Source organism: Zosterops lateralis (assembly GCF_965231275.1).
Source record: "Zosterops lateralis genome assembly, chromosome: 25".
NCBI classification, from domain to species: Eukaryota; Metazoa; Chordata; class Aves; order Passeriformes; family Zosteropidae; genus Zosterops; species Zosterops lateralis.
Genome location: NC_139785.1, coordinates 6,527,098 through 6,546,446, shown reverse-complemented (window position 1 = coordinate 6,546,446; position 19,349 = coordinate 6,527,098).

Sequence of the window (19,349 nt, the reverse complement as noted above, 5' to 3'; positions counted from 1 at the left end):
AAATTCCATAATGGAATTCTATGGACCATCCATAGCAGTGGGAAATTCCCAAAGGACACCGGTGGCCACATGGACTGACTCAGCACCCCGAGGACCAGACCCATCGCTCAGGAATGAGACACTCGGATACTGGGAAGAGCAGAGGGCAGATCCAGGAGAAGGAATTATCTCCATTTATAACAATTTTTTAGCCACGCAAGGAAACGACATCCCGGGATGCTGAAGGATGAGGATGGAGAATCCTGGTGGTCCTCACAGGGTGGGACATCCCTGATCCAGAGCGGGGACAGCGCTGGGAGAGCCCCCAACCCAACCCGTCCTTTCCCTGGAGCTCCAAGTGGGATTGGCCTTTCCCTTCTCCACCCAAGCGGGATTTTCATCCTGACGCGGCTTTTTCATCTCAGCGGGAGCCGCCGGGGCTCGTGCTCGGTTTTCCCAGGAAAATAAACATCCAGAGGCTCCTTTTGGCTCCTTCCCGCTCCTTTCCCAGTGCCGCTTCCAAGGGAGATTCTGGAGGGGCAGCAGCCGAACCCCCAAGGGGTGAATGAAGGTGTCCCAGCCCTCGGGGATTTTCCCTCCTTGCAGAGCCCCGAGGATGCTGCAGGTCCCCAGATCCCATTCCCAGGGAATGTGGAACATTCCCACTAAAAACACCCACGGGCTGGGGCAGCTCTCTGGGAATCCCTGAGGTCTCCCAGGGGAGGCAGTGAAAGAGGAGAGGGGTGAATTCAAGGGGAGTAGAGGGAAAGGTGGGAGGAGGAGGATGAGGAGGATGAGGATGAGGAGGCTCTGAGCATAAGGGAATGAGCTCGGCTCCCTCCTGGGTGATCCCTTCTGCACGATTTTTATGATCCCTTCCAAACCAAACCATTCCATGACTCCATGTGGGACATGCCCACCCTTCCACACATCGCTCTGGTGGTTCCCAGGCACAGCGCGCACCTTCCCCCAAATAAACAGATTTAGGGGACACTTCTGGTGCCCATTCCCCGTCCGTGCCGAGGCTGCCGCCGTGGGCTGCCGGGGTTGCCTTTCGGAGTCAGCACTTTCCGCTGTTTGCTTTCCTCCCCCAGTTCCCTCCCGCCGAGCCCCGGCCTCTGAACCTCATCCAACAGCAACTTTCCGTCTCTTCCAGCGGCCTTTTCCCGCTCCCGGGAGCGCGGCCGGTGCCTGGCCTGGCTTGAAAGCTGCTCCCACAATGAGCCCTTTGTGCCAGGCTGCTCTGGAGGGCAGGAATTCGGCACTGCCGGGGCCAAACCGCCCATGCCAGGGGCTGAGGGCCCCAAAATCTGCATCTCTGGGGTGGGGATGGTCCCCAAAGTGTGGCATCCCTGGTGCCCAAGAGTCCCTTGGATAGTCCCCCCAAAATTCGGCATCTTTGGGGCAGAGATGGTCCCCAAGGTGCCACATCCCTGCAGGGAGGATGGTGGCCAAGGTGCAGCATCCCTGGCAAAGAGGATGCTCACCAAGAATCCCTGGCACAGGGATGTTCCCTGGAATTCAAAGAAGGATTCTTCCCAAAATTCTGCATCAATGGGGTGAGAATGTTCCCCAAAGCTCTTTATCCCCAGGGTCAGGATAGTCCCATAGGTGATACATCCCTGGGTGAGGATACTCCCCAAAATTCTGCATCTCTGGGGTAGGGATACTGCCCAAATTTCTGCATCCATCAAAGAAGGATGGTCCCCAAAAACGTCATCCCTGGAGTGAGGGCACTCTCTGAGATGCTGCATCCCTGGGTGAGGATACTCCCCAAAATTCTGTGTCCCTGAGGTGGGGATGTTCCCCAAAATTCTGTATCCCTGAGGTGGGGATGCTCCCCAGATGCTGCATCACCCTCCTGCCTTCAGAGTTGGAAGGGAAGGGATGTTGATGCTGAACTGAGTTTATCTTTTCCTTAAGACAAGGCTTTCTTTCCATGGGGTAAACTTCCCAATTCCCCATTCCCTGAGCTTGGCTTGCCCTTGATGGACCCAGGAGAGCCTCTCCCTCCTCCTTCCTGCTCATCCCTCAACTGCCTCCCCACATTCCCCTTCTCCTCCACCCCTCCCACCATCCCAAATATTCCAGACTCCTCCCAAGCTCATCCTTGGCATCCTCCATCCCCCATCCTCCATCTCCAGCTCTGTGGAAACGGAATGGCAGGAACGGTGCCGTGGATTTCCAGCTCCGATTAACGACATTTCCCAGCTGGAAAGCAGGAGGTGAAGCCAGAGCCACGCAGGGCCTTGGCTTGGGGCAGACCACCGAGGTGCCCACCACAGACCTCCCGAGAGCCCGAGGCTCTGAGCCCAAATCCAGCCCTGGAGGGAGCTGGGAGCAGCCTGGGGAGGCTGGAGGGGAGAGCAAAGTCTGCTGAGCTCCAGCCCTGCCAGAGGAGGGGTTTCTTTTGGACCAGGGAATCATCTTCTCCAAGAAAAAAAAAAAATAAAATTCCCCACACTGAGGTTTTTCTTGGGGGTTTTTATGTTTTTCCCCTTCCCTGTCCTGGCTGCTCCTGCAAAATTCCCAGCTGGTGCTGGTCCTTGTGCCAGGGGCTCTGCTCCAGGGGGGAGAATCCTCTGCTGGAAGAACCCAGGAAGCCGAGCAGGGGGATCTGGCAGCAGGAAAAGGCTTTGCTTCCTGTCTGAAGGGCAGGGGGGGCCGGCAGGGATCCCCCAGGGGAGGTTTGGGATTTGGGATCTGCCCAACAACTCGACAAAAAATCCTTTTGCAATTCCCTCTCAGGAAGAGCCACTGGCAGGAGAACACGACGCTCTTTCCACAGGAGCATTCCTGATATCAGCCTGGGGAATCTCTGCAGCTCTTCCCTGATAAAATTAGCAACGAGGAATGTGCAATTCCTACTGGGAAGGTTTATGGAAATGATAAACAGAACAAATCCAGGTTTGGTGCGTGGATTTAGAAATCTCAGCAGCTGCAGCGCTGGATTCCCCCTCTGAGAGGGGAAACTGGGGCACAGGCTGCTTCCAGAAGTGGCGCATTTTAGTGAAAATTAGTTTAATAAACAATTTGGGTGGTGATTCGAACTTGTTTAACCGCACGAGAAAAGCTGAGAGGAATCACTTGGGGGTGGTTTGTTCGAGCCTAAACCAGGGGTTTGCACAGATCTGCAAGTGGGGAGTCCCTCCCCAGTGTGGAGATGGAGATAATCCCTCAGAGATAAGGGCTGGATCAGCTCAGGGATCTGGGTGCAAGAAGAATTTGAAGATTTCACCCCAAATCCTTGGGCAGGACCAAAATGAGGTGACACAGCGGGGACACCAGCACAGAGCAGCTGATTATCCTCCAGAGCTGCGTGTTGGGAGTGGATTTCCTTGGGAAAAGCAAAGCCTGGAGCAGGAAAGCTGGTGAGCAATGAATGAGCCCAGCGCAGGGACTCTGAGCTGGGACAATCCCAGCCTGTGAGTGGGGCTGCCTAACCCAACCCAGACCTCCATAGGAAATAACTCCGGGACACTTCCACCACAAACTATGCACTGCTGCTGCTTGGATGGTTCATACATCGTCATCCTGGGCTATTTTTTCCCCCATCCTCCTTTCCAAGCATTGTTCCAGGGGTGAGGCTGCTGCTGCAGCCAGCTGGGTGCCCTGGGAAAGAACTTTCCCTGCACTTTCCCTGTCCCCAGGAAAGCAGACAAGAGGTCCTGTTGAAGCCAGCAGGAAGCACATGAGGGGTGTGGGGTTATTCAGCACTCTGGTTCCGAGGAGGGAATGCAGCTCTTCATCCCCATCATCACCAGAGGGACAAAGCTGGGATCCAGTTGGTTGCTCAGGCTCCAGAGACAGAAGTGTGGGCTGGGTTGGTGTTGTGGTTTGAAAGCAAAAGGAGTGAGAGGCTCTAAGTCAGAAATACAATTTGATAAGAAGAAAGGGAGAAAGGTAAAAATAAAATAAAATAAAATGAATGCAATAACACAAAGGAGCACTGCCAGAGTCAGAACACACCCTGAGCAGGGTGCTGGGAGCAGTCCAGGTGAGGGGCTCTTCCTGAAGCAGTGATCCCACAGAAAGGTCTGGGAGCTCTGCTCCTCTGGGAACCCAGTGGCTCAGGGCTGCTTGTCCTGTCCCAAATCCCAGAGAGCAGAGAAACTGGGATTTGAGGATGGAGAAATCTGGGATTTGGGGATGGATAAATCCCCAGCAGAGAGCAGAGAGAGCAGGCAGACCCAGCAGCTCTGGGCTTGCCCTGCTCTGCCCTTATCCCACCCTCCTGGAGAGCAACAAACTCCAGCTGGAAACCCGACCCGGCTGCCCCGCAGGAATGAAGGGGTTCGCCAGAGCTGGTACCAAAATTCCCCAAATCCCCGAGCAGCGTGGAAGGCCTGGGATCTGAGCGTGTCCCTGGCATCAATCACTGTAATAGAAACCAGAGCTGGCTCTGGGCCCACGGAGTCCAGGCAGCCCCTGCCGAGGCGTTGGGAAATTCACAGGCTGGGAAGGGGCAGCTGAAGGAATTCCAGGCAGGGCTTTGACTTTTTTTTTTCCTTTTTTTTTTTTTTTTTTTTTTTTTTTTAAGTGGAATTTCAAAATTGGAACAAACATAAAGGGAGTAAAAATAAAAGCAGCGATGGCAAAACCCTCAGTGAGCTGCTGGGCCTGAAACTCCCTCCTCTTCCTCTTCTTCTTCCTCTTCTCCCACCCTTTTCCAGCTCCCTGGATTCCACTTCCCACTCCTACACAAAGCTCAGCTGGGATGGTGGAGCAGGGAGGAAGGAGGATGGAGAAGAGAAAAAGACAGATGGGACAGGGTTTGGAGCAACCTGGGATAGGGGAAGGTGTCCCTGCCCAAGGCAGAGGATGGGACTGGAGAAGTTTTAAGGTCCTTTCCAACCCAAACCACTCTGGAATTCCAGGATTCCATGAAAAGCCTCTTCTGATCCAGCTGATGGATGATGGATGGATGGATGGATGGATGGATGGATGGATGGAGGGAGGGATGGATGGATGGATGGATGGATGGATGGAGGGATGGATGGATGGAGGGAGGGATGGATGGATGGATGGAGGGATGGATGGATGGATGGATGGATGGATGGATGGATGGATGGATGGAGGGATGGATGGAGGGATGGATGGAGGGAGGGATGGATGGATGGAGGGATGGAGGGATGGAGGGATGGAGGGATGGATGGATGGATGGATGGATGGATGGATGGATGGAGGGAGGGATGGATGATCCCCCATGGCCTGGGGATCACAGGAGGGTGGGTGGTGTCACAGCCAGACCATCCTACAAGACCTCAGTGAGTCCCTCTGGGATTTTAGTTGGATTTAATAACCTTAGAGATCTTTTCCAACCAAAATAATTCCACGATTCTGTGATTTCAGGTGCTGCTGCTGGACAATAAACATCTCATCCCAACTCTTTGGTCAGGAGAAGCAGAGATGTCACCCAGGGGGACAGGATTGGGTCTAAATCCTTTCCTCTGACCCTTCTCCATCCCTGGGCATCTCACATTTGGATTTTTCCCACTTCTCCAGCTGTGTCAGCTGGGATGAGCTCAGGTAAAGATCGCTGCAAGTGCAGGGATCACAGGAAAACTTTAGAGAGAAGGATTCTCAAAGCACTTAATGCAGCTTCAGTTAATTATCTCCACTCCACACTCTCTAGGAATTGGTTGGAAGATGATGAGGAGAAAATTCTCCAGATTTTTATTGTGTGATGCCAAAATGTGACAGGATTTTTTTTTAATCAGTATCCAGAATAATTTTGAGTCACTGGGATGTTTTTGGAGCACCAGGGCTTGACATCCAGGCAAAGAAAATTGCAATCAGGGAAAAAAAAATAAAAATCCACCGCAGCATCCCTCATCCTCCCTCCTGCAGCTTTTTCCCACCAGAAGAAAACTTGGATGTTTTATAGAACTGTTTAATAACGTGATGACAATCCCAGCCCCTGCTGCAGCCTCGGGCTGGTCCCTGGGGGATGCTGAGCTCCAACCAGCCCCAAACGCCCCTGGTCCCTCCTCCTGCAGGAGTTTTCCCTCCAGGAGAGTTTTCCATGTGGATTGGGGGCAATTTTCCCTTTTTTTTTTTTTTTTTTACATTCTTGCTGCTGGGACGTCACACGTGGGGGTGGCACAGGGAAATGTCAGCACCAGCAAAGTTCAACATTCAGGAGCTTTGGGGTTTTTATATGAAACAACCTCAAAAAGTCAAGAAAATTGTCTTCCCCCTTGTCCAGGGTGTGGATTCACCTCCTGACGGATTATTGAGTGTCCCCAGGTCGGGGCAATCAGGTCCCTGCGGGCACTTCCAGGCTCTGGCAGGAGGACGGAGCATCCAGGGAAATCCAACGGGTGGTTTTAATTTTCCTGCTGCTCCGGAGAGAAAAGGAAGCCCGGAAGATTTATGGGCTCCCCTGTTCTTCCTGCAGGTTTATAAATAGCCTTTCTCAGGTGCTGGGCACATGGGGGAACGTTGAGAGGGATCAAAAGCAGCCTTGGGTTCCTCCTCCTCTTCCCTCTCCCCACGTGTCTGATCCCTGCTCCATCTCCAAAGGGCCTCAGCAAACTCTGCTCCGACTGGAGATCCACTGGGATGATTTTGTTGCCTCAAATCCCAAAACAAGCCCCCTCTGGAGCCCCAGAACCCCCCCGGCTTTGGTGTTTGCCCTGGGAAATTCAGGTTATCGCAGCTGCTGTGGGGGAGAGGGAGAAGCTCCAGGAAAAAGGGAGCAAAAAGGGAGTTTTCCCCCAGTGCTTTTTAGGGCAAAGGGAGCTTTTCCCTGATTTTTTTTAGGGAAAGAGATTTCCCCCAGTGCTTTTTAGTGAAAAAGATGTTTTCCCCTGATGCTCCTTTAGGGCAAAGGGATTTTTCCCCCAGTGCTTTTTAGGGAAAGAGATTTCCCCCAATGCTTCTTAGGGAAAAGGGAGTTTCCTCCAATGGTTTTTAGGGAAAAGATTTCCCCCAGTGCTTTATAGGGAAAAGGATGTTTTCCCCCAGTGCTTTTTAGGGCAAAGGGAGTTTTCCCTCAATGGTTTTTAGGGAAAGAGATTTCCCCCAGTTGTTTTTAGGGCAAAGGGATCTGTCCCCCAAGACTGGAGCTGTATTAGGGAATATTTCCCTTTCCCAGCAATTCTCACACGACCCTTATCTCACCCCACTAACAGAGTGAGGAGCAAACCCAGCCCGGGGCTGACCCTCCTCCTGCCCCGCAGCCCCCGGGACACCCCAGCCCAGCCCAGCCCAGGCCAGGAGAACATTTTCCATGGAGAAACAGCTTCCAGAAGGGCTGAGGGTAAAATCCTGCCAGGATTAACCTTTCCAGACCCCTCTTGGAGCTCGGAAAGTGGTTGGGTATTTTTTTTTTTTTTTTTTCTTTTCTCTGGGAGATGTCAGGCTCAGGAATAAATAGATGAGAGAAGTTTTCCAGCACTCGATGATTCAAATCTCCTTCCGCTTACGAAGGATTTTTTTGGCTTTTTTTTTTTTTTTTTTTTTTTTTTTTTTTTTTTTTTTTTTTTTTTTTTGCAGATGCCTTTCCCCTGATTTCAGAGAAGATTTCCAGGGATTTCCAGCAGCAGAGGGGCTGTAAATGCAGGATTAAAACTCTCCAGTAAACAACCACTCACTGGGAGAAGATTTCCAGGTGATGCGACCCCACCAACGTCAGCAGGGGATGGAAAATCCTCGTCAACACAATTGCAAAATGAGCAGCTGCTGGTTTAAAATCATCATTTTACTACCAAATGATGAAACAACGGGGTTTTAACTAATTAATGTGGTTTAAATATTTTTTTATTTGGAGTCTGAGCCATCCTGGCCACGCTCTCCCCGCTGCTGGTTGACACACACGGGGCTGGTTTGGATGGGCAGGGGCACTTTTTGGGCTCAGAGATTGTGGAAAATGAGGTTCACTTTCAAGAGATTAAAAGTAAATTTTAAGAGATAGATTTAATTAAAAAATTAAGAAAATTAGGAGATAAAAAGGTAAAGTACTTGGCACTCAGCAAAGTCTACTTTTGCTATATTAGACACCCTCATTAAATACTTTTTTATTGCATTAGTTTGTTGAATATTTATATTTTTTTATAAACTAGTTTTCCATATTTCAGGAACTGTTTTGTATGGTCGTTTTTTGGGGTTGCTTTTTTAGAGCCTGTGTGTTTCATGGCTGTGTCTTCATTATTATTTTTAGTTTGAGCTTTGGCCTACTTTTTTTTTTTTTTTTTTTTTAGATGGGAGATGCTGATAGTTGGTACATCAGTAGCAGAGTCTTTTTTATATGTTTATTGGATGTTATTTTGACCAAAGAGATAATTTAAGTACACTTATATTAACTTACTACCACTATGCTTAATATTTTTTAATAATAGCAGAATAGGTAATTTCTGCTCTGAGCCAACCCACTGTCACTGCCCTGTGCCATCACCACCCCAGGGGATGGAGGGCGGGGGAGAAGGAGAGGGACACGAGGCACCACCCAAATCCCACCATTTTGTCCCCCATTTACCTCTATTCTATGAACCCCAAAACTACTGAATTTTTCATCTTCTACTGTGCTAAACTACTATTTTCACATCCTGGTGGTTTGCAATTCCTCTCTCAGTGTTGGAGACTAAAATCAATCCCGGTGTTTTCCTGGGCTGTGCCAAGGTCTCCAAACCCCCTGGACCAGCTCCACACCCCCTGCCCAGGGCTCAAACTCCCTTTCCCGGGTCTCAGCTCATCCCAGGGGATGTCCTGGACTCCGACACCTGGGGATGGCCATTCCCACCACTCCGGGTGCCCCAGGAATGGGGAGACCCCTGAAAGCAGCAGCTGAGCCCTGGTACCAAACCCTTCCCCAGAGACGCTCCTTGGAGCACCCCAGGGAGCAGCTCCAGCCCTGCCCGCCCATCCTGGAGCTTCCCCTGCTCAGCCTCAGCCCCAGCAGCTCCCTGGGGCTCCAAACCCTCCAGAGCAGAGCTGTGGGAACAGGGATTTAACCTGGGGCATGTCTTTGGGATTAGGCTGGAGCAGAGCTAAGCCCGGCCTGGCAGGGATGATGGAAAGCAGATGCTGCCCCCGTCAGCTCTCGGCTCTGCCTTTTTCCTGCTGGGAAAAATCCTTTCCTGGAGGATTTCAGCTGGGAGAGCACCCATGGAAGTGGAGAGGAGAAGGGGAAGGCAGAACACCCCCAGGAAGCAGGAAGGGAGCAAAGGGGAAAAGGGAAATAGAGAGAAAAGGGCACAAAGGATGGGGGGAGGCACCAGGACAAGGAACCAGCTCCTCCATTAAAGAGGCTGATGGAGTGTTGGAGCCCAGGGCATCTCTCTGGGCACCCTGGATAGTCACAGACCTCAGAGAGATCTGGGACCCAAAAAAGAGGGTCTGGGGTCTGTGCAGGGGGGTTTGCCTGGCACAGAGCCCAGGAGGACACAGGCTTTGATTTTGGTCCATGAGAAAAACATCCAACAGAGAGAAGAATTGCAAGTCACAAATGTGTGACAGACAGTGGTGTGGTTTATCACCAGGTGAAAAGTTTTGTAGTTTGGGGTTTTTAGAATGGAGGTGCAAAGGGACAAGATGGAGGATTTAGGGTGGAACCCTGAGTTCTTCTCCTTCTCCCTTGGCATCCATTGTCTGCAGTGACGTGGGCACAGGGGAGTTTCAGTGGATTGGGGCAGAGTAGAGATGACCCTTCTAGTACAGGCACTGGGCATTGGTATGGAATGGTCAATAATAACCACAGAATTATCTGTATAAAGGCAGAGTGACCTCCCATCACAGGGCAGTCCCCTCGTGTCCAGGCTGCTGTGAACACCTTGGGGGACACAGAGAATTGTGAGATAAGAATTAATAAACAACACGAGAAACCAGAAAACCAAGACCTTGAGACTCCAGTTCATTCTCGTGCCAGACCCAAAGCCTTCAGAGGGCAGAGAAAAACCCACCACTCAAACCACCAGCCTGAATCTTGGGCAAAGAAAACCTAAACTTGAGAATTGAGCGACACTTTCCTTGTTGGGAGCAAAAATTTCCAAAATATATTGATGTTTGCTTGTTCTTCCCTTCCAAAAAAAGGTGAGTTTCCACCTAACCCCAAAGCCAAACCCCTTCCCCACTGGCACATCTGGCAAACAGGGCTATTTTTAGGATAATTCTTATTCAACCTGAGCATCTGTTTTTTTAATAAGTCAAAAAACAATCTCACAAAAATATGGTTTACGTAAATGGATTTTTAAAAAGTCAATGGAAAAGGTTGTATATTCTGCATAATTTTCTGTATTTTTTCCTGTTTTCCAGGATAAACTCAAGGAGCTCCTGCCTATTTATTTCCAGACCCTGATTTATCCCGGCAGGAGATAAATCCCTGGATTGCAGCCTGGGAATGGGGATGGAGCAGCTCTGGCCCCACAAAGGTGAGCAGGGAAAAGCTCAGCTCCTTTTTTTCCGGCGCTCCCACAGCTGCAGTTGTCTCTGCACAAGGTCTGGGTGATCTATTAAACCTCTCAAATCGGGATTTAATTTAGTTTTAATAAGCCGGTTTGGGAGATGTTAATTAAATTGAGGTATTAAAGCCACATGGGCTGGACTTGGCTGATGCGTTTCCGTCTTTATTAAGTCCATTAAAAAATAAGGGAAGATGGGAGGGGGAAAAAAACCCCATTTGGGTGCAGCAGCACATCCAAAGAGTTTTTTTGTTGAATTAAAAATGTGGAGATGGATAAAGACCAAAATTCAGGCAGGTGAGTTTGAATCCTCCCAAAATCAGCAAAGCTTGGCTTAAAGATGAAACCAAAATTATAAAATCCATTAAACTCAAGTGACCAACAGATCTCTGCACACTTAATCCCAAAATTTCCTCCAAATTCCATCCCCACTGCTGCACTGAGTGATGCTGGATCATCATTTCCATCCATCCACACTCCAGCAGGGAAAAAACTACAGGAATGCAAGTTTTTTGTCATCTTACCTAATCAGATTTTTTCCTACCTCTGGTAAAAAAAAAAAAAAAAAAAAAAAAAAAAAAAAAAAAAAAAAAAAAAAAATCTTCTGGGAATGTTCTTCAGTTGCAGGGATTGTCAGGGTGATTGTGTTAAGCTGAAGAAAAACTCCCACCTGCCTTAGAAATGACAAATATTTTATTAGCTGGAAGTGTAAGCAGCCTCTAATTAGCTAAGCAGGCCTGAGTTAATTGATTTATAAACTTTAGAGGATGTAATGCACTGGTGAGATGATCCAAAGGGTCCTGGGGAGGAAATCCATCCTGCACTTCCCAAATTGTCCTGCTCTTTATGTCTGGGCACAGAGAGCTCCTGGAGGCTGCAGAGGAGGGGGAGCCCTCCAGGCTTTAGCCCAGCTCTCACTCTGGAATTTCTCTGGAATTTTTTTTTTCCTTTTCCAAAGCTCCTCTGGCCATTATTTATGGTGGCAGCTCCTGTTTCCTCCCTGCTGTTGATTCCTGGTGGATTTTGGTCCTTCTCCACCTTTTCTGTTCAGGGAACCTGTGTGTCCCAGTTTGTTCCCTGCCTGCTCCGTGTGGGGAGGATGAGGACACGGGACCAGCTCCTCCCAACAACCCAGTGGAGGTTGCAGAGCACTTTGGAACTCCTCCAGCAATTCCACAGATCTGGGAGATAAAGAAAGATAAAGAAACCAACAACTGCCCAGGCCTCACCTCGATGGCCACGAGGGGAAGGAACACACAGCTCGTGCAAAAAATGAAAGGGAAATTCCAGTCCCTGTAGCTGCCCCTCACCAGGCAGTGAAACAAAGAGTTTTCCCTTTCCAATCCCTTTAATTCTTGTTTTTTCAGATGTTCCATATGAATCCATCAGGGTTTGGTGGCCACAGAGCAGGGATGCCTTGGGAAGTCTCTCCTGGACATGGAGGAGGAACTGGGGGGTTTCTCCATCACCCCATCAGTGTGTGACCTTGTTCTGTGTCTGCTTCCCTTTATTAATTAGGGATGGAGTTATGCCCCTGGATCCCTGGGAGTGTCCAAGGGCAGGTTGGACAGGGCTTGGAACAACTTGGGATAGTGGAAGGTGTCCCTGCTCATGGCAGGGAGGATGGAACTGGGTGGTCTTAAAGATCCTTTCCAACCCAAACTAGTGATGATTCCATGGATCTGTGACTGCAGGATTCAGGTCAAGGGAGAAATTTCATTTTCCTCCAAATGAGGGAATGAATCTCTGTCTCCAGAGAGCTCATCCATAGCACCAGAACCTTCTGCACTGCTGGGGACTTGTGCAGGGGCTCACCCAGGCAGGTCCTAAGTGGGAATTAATGCAGAGAAGACACTTGGCATAGCCCCGTGGTGGAATCCCAGCACTCCCAGCAGTCTCCTGGCTGCCATCTGAAGGGACGTGCATCTCCAGTTTCACCTCCACCAATTTCCCGGCTCATCTGAAGGAGGTTTCCAGCCCCATCCTCCTTTTTACCCTGAGAAAATCCACATTTTCCTGCTGGAAACTCCCCCATCCCACCCCTTCCCACATTCCCTGATGCACCAGCTCCCCCAAAAGCCCTTCCAAGGAGCCCCTTCCCCAGCTCTGCTTTGGGGAGGTTTTCAGGGGGCTGGGGGGGATGCAGGGTGGGATTTGTGCTTTTGGCCAAGCTCAGTTTGCAGTGCCTGGCGCGGGTCTGGCAGAGGAGAGAGGAATCCCAGCCCGAGGAGCTCCAGCCCACACTGGCCCAGGCCGTGGGTGGGATGTTTGGATCAGCTTCATCAGCTCCACTTCACAGGCAGCGACAGCCAGACACGGGCTGTCCACGGAAAATATTTTGCTTCGGAGTTAAAATAAAATTAAAAAGCAAAAACTAAAATCTATATATATATCTTTTTCTAATATTTGTTTTTCTTCGGAGTTCTCGTTCTGCCAAAACCAACACATCCCAAAACCATTCCAGGAGCTGTTTGATCCCGTCCCTCCCAGGGACCAGGGGAACCTGTGGAGGGCATGGACCAGCCTCCAGCTTGGTTTCCATCCCGGTGCCATTCCCAGCAAAGGGAATTCAGATCCTGCCATCCTTCCATGTGATCCCACCACCTCCTTTAGGTGGGATTATTCCTGTTATCCATCCCTCTCCCCATAAATAATGGTATCAATGCCCCAACAAATTAGACAGTACACGAGATTTTATTTTTGACAGCACATGAGATTTTATTTTTGACAGCACACGAGATTTTATTTTTGACAGCACACGAGATTTTATTTTTGACAGCACATGAGATTTTATTTTTATATTAAATATTGACTATCAGGAGCTGCATGGAATTTTTAATATCATTTTTCCTATTTTTTGGAGGAAAAAAATTTAAAATCAATGTTTGCAGGCAGCTGCTCTCTCCAGATGTCCCAGTGCCCGGCGAGCTGAGCAAACACTGAACAACCCAAAACAACACCGAAAAAACCCCAAAACCTTGGGCTGGGCTCCGGGGTAGGAAACATCTGGAATTGTGTTTGCCTGGCCTGTCGGGGGCAGATAAAGGATAAATGTGGAGTGACGGCCGTGGGCTCTGCACATCTGCCAGGGCTGCAGGTGGGATTGCAGGGGAAATTCTCCCTGCACGGTTTGGGATCAGGAAAAACCCACACAAACCTGGCAGCCCCATGAGTCAGGGCCATTGTTTGCTCTGCACATCCGAGGGGGAAAACACGCCTGGAGTTCCTCCAGGGATGGGTTGGATGGAGGTGACGGCCCCGGCTGCAGGTGGGGACGGGCAGCAGAGATAATGATTTATCCAGTTTGGATTAATTAATGAATGGCCTGGGATGGGGGTTTCCTGCAGGGCTGGCCCCACCCGGCCCGGCCAGGGGGAGATTAACACTGGCAGGGCTGTGTTTGCCTTTGTTCCATTCCTGGGGCTGCCCAGGGCTCGGCCCTGTGGTAACCTCTGCAAACTGTGGGGTTAACCAGGGCCCTGGTCACCCAAAACTGGGGAAACTGGGACAAATCCCAGCGCAGTGCAGAGAGGACGAGGGTGGGGATGGTCCCCCTTCTGCCCACCCTGTTCAGAGCAAACCCAGGGGTTGGTTTGCCTCCTTGTAATTTTATTTTTTTCTCCCCACCCTCCTCATCACAACCCGTTCAGAGCAAACCTAGAGGTTGCTTTGCCTCCTTCTTGTAATTTTATTTTTTTCTGCCCACCCTCCTCATCACAACCCGTTCAGAGCAAACCCAGAGGTTGGTTTGCCTCCTTTTTGCAATTTTTCCTCTTTCTGGCACGAGTCAAGCACCTTTTCCCTCTGCCCTGGCTCTCCCTCTGCCGGGACACGACTGCAGGGAGGGCTGGGGATCCCTCACACTCATCCACTCACCCGAACAACAGCGACTGGAGCCGGGGTCGGGTCTGATTTTCTTGCCACACCTTTTCCCATTAAACACCGAGTTCTTTTTTAGGTCAGGCTGAAGTGGAGCCCTGCAGCAGAGAGGAGCCCAAAGCCCATCCTGTCACAGGTCACCAGGAGCTCTTGGCAGCCCCAGCTCTGCCCTTTGCCAGTGCTGATTTACCTCCCCCAACAATGAAAACTATCTGGGAAAAAGGTCTCTGCTGCTGGAATGAACAGTTCTGCTCACAGGAGCAGCACAGAATGGAGATTTTTTTTTTCCTCACTTTTTAAAATACAAAACACATCCAAGGCTGCCCTGTGTCAAGGCATGGCCAAGGCCTACTGAGCTACAGCACTGCCTGCTCTGGGTGACAAAAAAAATCCATTTGGGGCTCAAATCTGAGGCTGGGTGTGGTTTTGAGGTCACAAAGTGGTTCGGGGAGGTCGGAGAACTTGAGATAACCCAGATTTTATTGCCAGGACAAAAACTCTCCATGGTATGAAGCTGGTGCAGCGCCTTGACTTGGTGACAATAGCAATAAGGTGTTTTCGAGCTCATCCCTGTTAACCCAACCATTCCCAAACTTTGGGGACTTTTTGGCTTTCCTGGATCCATCCCAAGGCACCGAGCGTGTCCCTGCTGGAAGGAGAGGCTGGAAGGAGCAGCAGAATTGTGCAGAGGTCTCCGAGGAGGGGCCGGGCTGGCTCCACCCGAGCGCTGTAAACAGGAAAGGCGGAAACGGGAGCGGAGCGCGGCTCATCCCGGGCCAGGCACACAATGCCGGCCCGGAAAGGGGGATTATAAATACCCGGGGTCAGGGCCGGGCTGCGGGAACAATGGGCAGCGGGAGGATGGAAAAGGCTGGAGAGGACGAGAGCAGGGCCAAGGCCACCCCGCCGGGCGGTGACGCAGCTCTGGGGCCTGCAGGGTAATGGGGCTTTGGTGGGGTGATGGTGTTCCCAAAGAACATGGGGAATCCACAGAAAGTTGTTCCCAAAGCACATGGTGGACCCCTAGAAAGTCGTTCTCAAACCACATGGTGAACCCACAGAAAATCGTTCCCAAACCACACAGTGAACCCACAGAAAGTGTTCCCAAACTACATGGTGAACCTCCAGAAAGTCATTCCCAAACCATACGATGAACCCCTAGAAAGTTGTTCTCAAACCACACAGTGAACCCCCAGAAAATCACTGAATTCTGGAATAGTTGGAGTTGGAAAGGCTCATTAAAGGCTGGGCTCTCTTGCAGCCTTTGGGGTTTGGGTTTGGCAATTGCAGCTCCCCTGTTGTCAGATTTGGGGTTCCCACTCCCTCAAAAAGGGTGAATCCATCCAAGGATGCTGATTTGTTGTGGATGGAGCTCGGGGGATCCAGTGCCTGGCTGGGTTTAAATCCCCACCAAGGTTTAACTCTGAACATCCCAACAGGCCAGGGGTGAAGGGTCACACCTCCCCAACAAGGACACCCTAAATTTATCCAGGATCCCACCCCGGGAGTGTCGAAGGGATCGAGTGATGCAGAAGCATTTTTTAGGGCACTGGATATTATGATAAGCACAACCAGGAAAGCACCAGCATCACTTAAAGCACTTTCTGGGCCCTCTAGCGGTGCTGAGAGTCAAAAAACCACCGAAAATCCCAATTTTTACACTTCCCCTGCTATCTTTCCTCAAATGAGGAAATTTTTCTCCTCAAATAAAGAGAAAAAGGCCAAATGTCTCGTTTTCTCTTCTTTCCTTAAAGAATTCCTATGGGAGGAGCCATGAATCTGAAGGGTTGGGATCTTTCTCCTGCAATTTTTGAACCAAAACCAAAGAGTGAAACTCATTTTAAAACTGAAGAAAAACCCTTTGGAAACTCTGAAAGGGGAGAGGGAAAAACTGGGCTGTGCAGGACCTGCCTCTCTTCCCAGCCTTTACTTTCCCCACTTTCCACTTCAAAGGAAAAATGATGTTCCAGGAGCTCTGGGAGCTCTGGGAGATGAGGGATTTATGAGTTTCTCTCCAAGCCATGTTTCTAAAATAAACAAAGGTTGAGTTTGGCTGCAAAGGGGCAAAATATTTGAGTTTTATTTCCTGCCTGGAAGCCACGAGGGGTTTGACAAAGGGGAGAATGGGGAAAGGTGACTTGGAAAACACCTTCCTTGGGGATTTGGGAGTTAAATAGGGCATAGAAATTAAATAGATGAGATGTATAAAATATATGATAGAGGTTGAATATCTATATAAAAGTGAGATATAAATAGAGAATAAAAAATCCCTTATTCCTGCTGGCTGGAACTGGGACCTGAGGCAGAATTCCAGGGCTGAGTGTGATTCCCGATCTGGGAATTTGGGAAGGTCCCAGGTGGGATCTAATCCCCCCCAGGGATTCCTGCTGGGGTATGAGGCACAGCAGGAAACTCAGAAATTTGGTAAAAAATGAAAAAAAATTATGGTTTTTTCCATTTTTAGGTGAATTCTCCCCAGATTTTTTCCTTTTTTTCCCTATTTTTCCAAGGAAATGCTGCCCAGCTCAGCTCTGCCTCTGGCCCTTCATCTCCATTGGTGCAGTGTTTTGGGTTTTTTTTTGGGAAAAGAGCCCAAATCCAGAGGTTGCCAAGATTTCTGTGGGGAAAAAGATGTTCCCAGTCTCACTTGCTTCATTTTTTTAATTATCCAAGAGTTTCTTTAAGGAGGCGACCCTCAAGAATGGAGTATTTAGATAAATATTTATATAGATGAGATTTACTTATTTATTAGGTATTGTTTATTTATTAATTTAAATAGGGATTTATTCAGATATTCACATATATATTTAAATAGGTATTTATTTCAGATGTTTACATATATAAAGATCTCCTTATTAAAGAAAATTTATTATTATTTAATATTAGTTTATAACATTTATACATTTCAGTATGTATTATTTACAAGTATTTAATATATATAATACATAGAAAGAATATTGTACATAAATATAGAGATTACTTATTTATTAGTTAGTGTTTATTATTTATTAGTTAGTGTTTATGAATTATTATTATTAATTTAAATAGGTATTTATTCAAATATTTATATATATTTGAATATGCATTTATTTCAGCAGATATTTACATATATATTAAGATCTCTTTATTAAAAAAATTACAATTATTTAATATTATTTTATAATATTTATACATTTTAGTATATATTATTTACAAGTATTTAATATATACAATACACAGAATATTATACATAATATAGAGAATATACAGAATATATTTATTATATATTTATGTGAATGCATCGTATATATTATATATAAATATAAATATAAATATATAAAATATATAATAAAATATATAATATAGAAATATATTTATATATAAATATACATTATTTAAATATATATAATATAAATATATAATATAGGAATATATATAAAAATATATAATATTTAAGTATATAATATCTAAATATATATATAATGTAAATATAGAATATAGAAATATATTTATATCTAAATATAGAATATTTAAATATACATAATATATAAATATATCATATATCAATATATTTATATAAATGAGGATTTGCCAGAGTTTTTCCCCTTCTCCCCATCATTCCAGAGGGATTTTGGTGGTCCCTCCCCAGGGCCCTGCTGTTATTTTTGGATTACATTACACAGCTCCCAGATGGAAAACCTCCTTCCCTGGGGGCAATAAAACGGATTTAAAAAGGGAAAAAAAAAAAACCCAAAAACCTAAAAAAGAAAGGTCTTGACCCCATCAGCAAAGCAGGAACAGCATTTCTTGGGGGAGAAAACCCTTTTACGAGGTGGGGAAGAGGAAATTTGGAGTGGGAGGGATGGAGGGAGGGGAAAATGGGGATCAAATGCAGCAATTCCCTTCATTCGGAGCCTGTGGGATTTTACAGGAGGGGATATAATTCCACCAGGCTTCGTTAATGAACCAGTTTTGTGTGTGAAAACAGGGAAAGAGCGAATCCAGGCAAAGTCCTTGGGTCCAGGATGCTCCAGCCCTTCCCTGCTTGGAAAACTGGAGGGAAAAGTGGGGGCTCTTTGCTTTTTTTGTTGGTATTTGAGTGGAATTGGGCCCAAAAATCTCTTTATGAGACCTTTAAAACATTTTCTTGTAGAAGGGAAGGGCTTGTGGCTGATCACAATAAAAATTAATAAATCCATGGAAAATCAGGATTTCACAAAATGCAAATTGTCCCTGGGGGTGGATCCTTCCTTCCCAGCTGACCCATAAAATAAAAGCTGAAAATTTGGAATATTTCTGATCCTGGAGATTCCTAAAGGAGCACCTGGATTGGGAGGGAAAGGAAGAGGAGAATTTATTTCCCTCTGAAATTCCTGCTGCTCCCAGGCATCTTCTGAATTTCTCTAAGGATCAGAAGGGACCTGCTGAGGAAGCCTAAAAATATCATTTATTAAACAGCTCCTTTAAGATTTATTTATCCAGCATTTATCAGGATATTTGAAGGGGCAGAGCAGCTTCTCCTCTTAATGAGCAAAACACAATTTTTCATGGGAAAATCTCCTTTTCCTCCAGAAAAGGGGGAAACTTGTCCAAACATGGGGTTGATTTTTTTTTTTTTTTTTTTGGAGTTGAACTTGACCTTTCCAGCACAATTCCCTCCCCTGATCCAGCAGCCCAAGTTTCCCTGGACACGGGATTATTTTCTTACTGGTTTATCACCAGCTCCCTGGTTCATTCCACCCAGAAATGTGCTCCAAAAAAATCCTCCAATAAATGTGGAATGTTTGAGCTGGCCAGGATTTTTCAAGTCCTGTGCCGTAGTTTCCCTGTTTTTCCAAGCAGGGATTTTTTCTTTGCCATCCTCCTGAAAAACTCTGCAAAGAAATAATAAAAAAAAAAAATTCCAAAAGAAAGTTTATTTGAGCCTCTGAAGTTTTGGAGGTTTTATCTCCAACCTCGGCCCCTTCCAGTGGATTTGCAGAGATCTGTGAGTTTTTATGGGAAAATCATGGAATAATAGAATCCTTTAAATTAAGGAGAAGTCCAACCATTAGGATTCATCAAGGAGCAAATCTTGAGGAAGGACTTGGAGCTCATAAATAATTTTCTCCT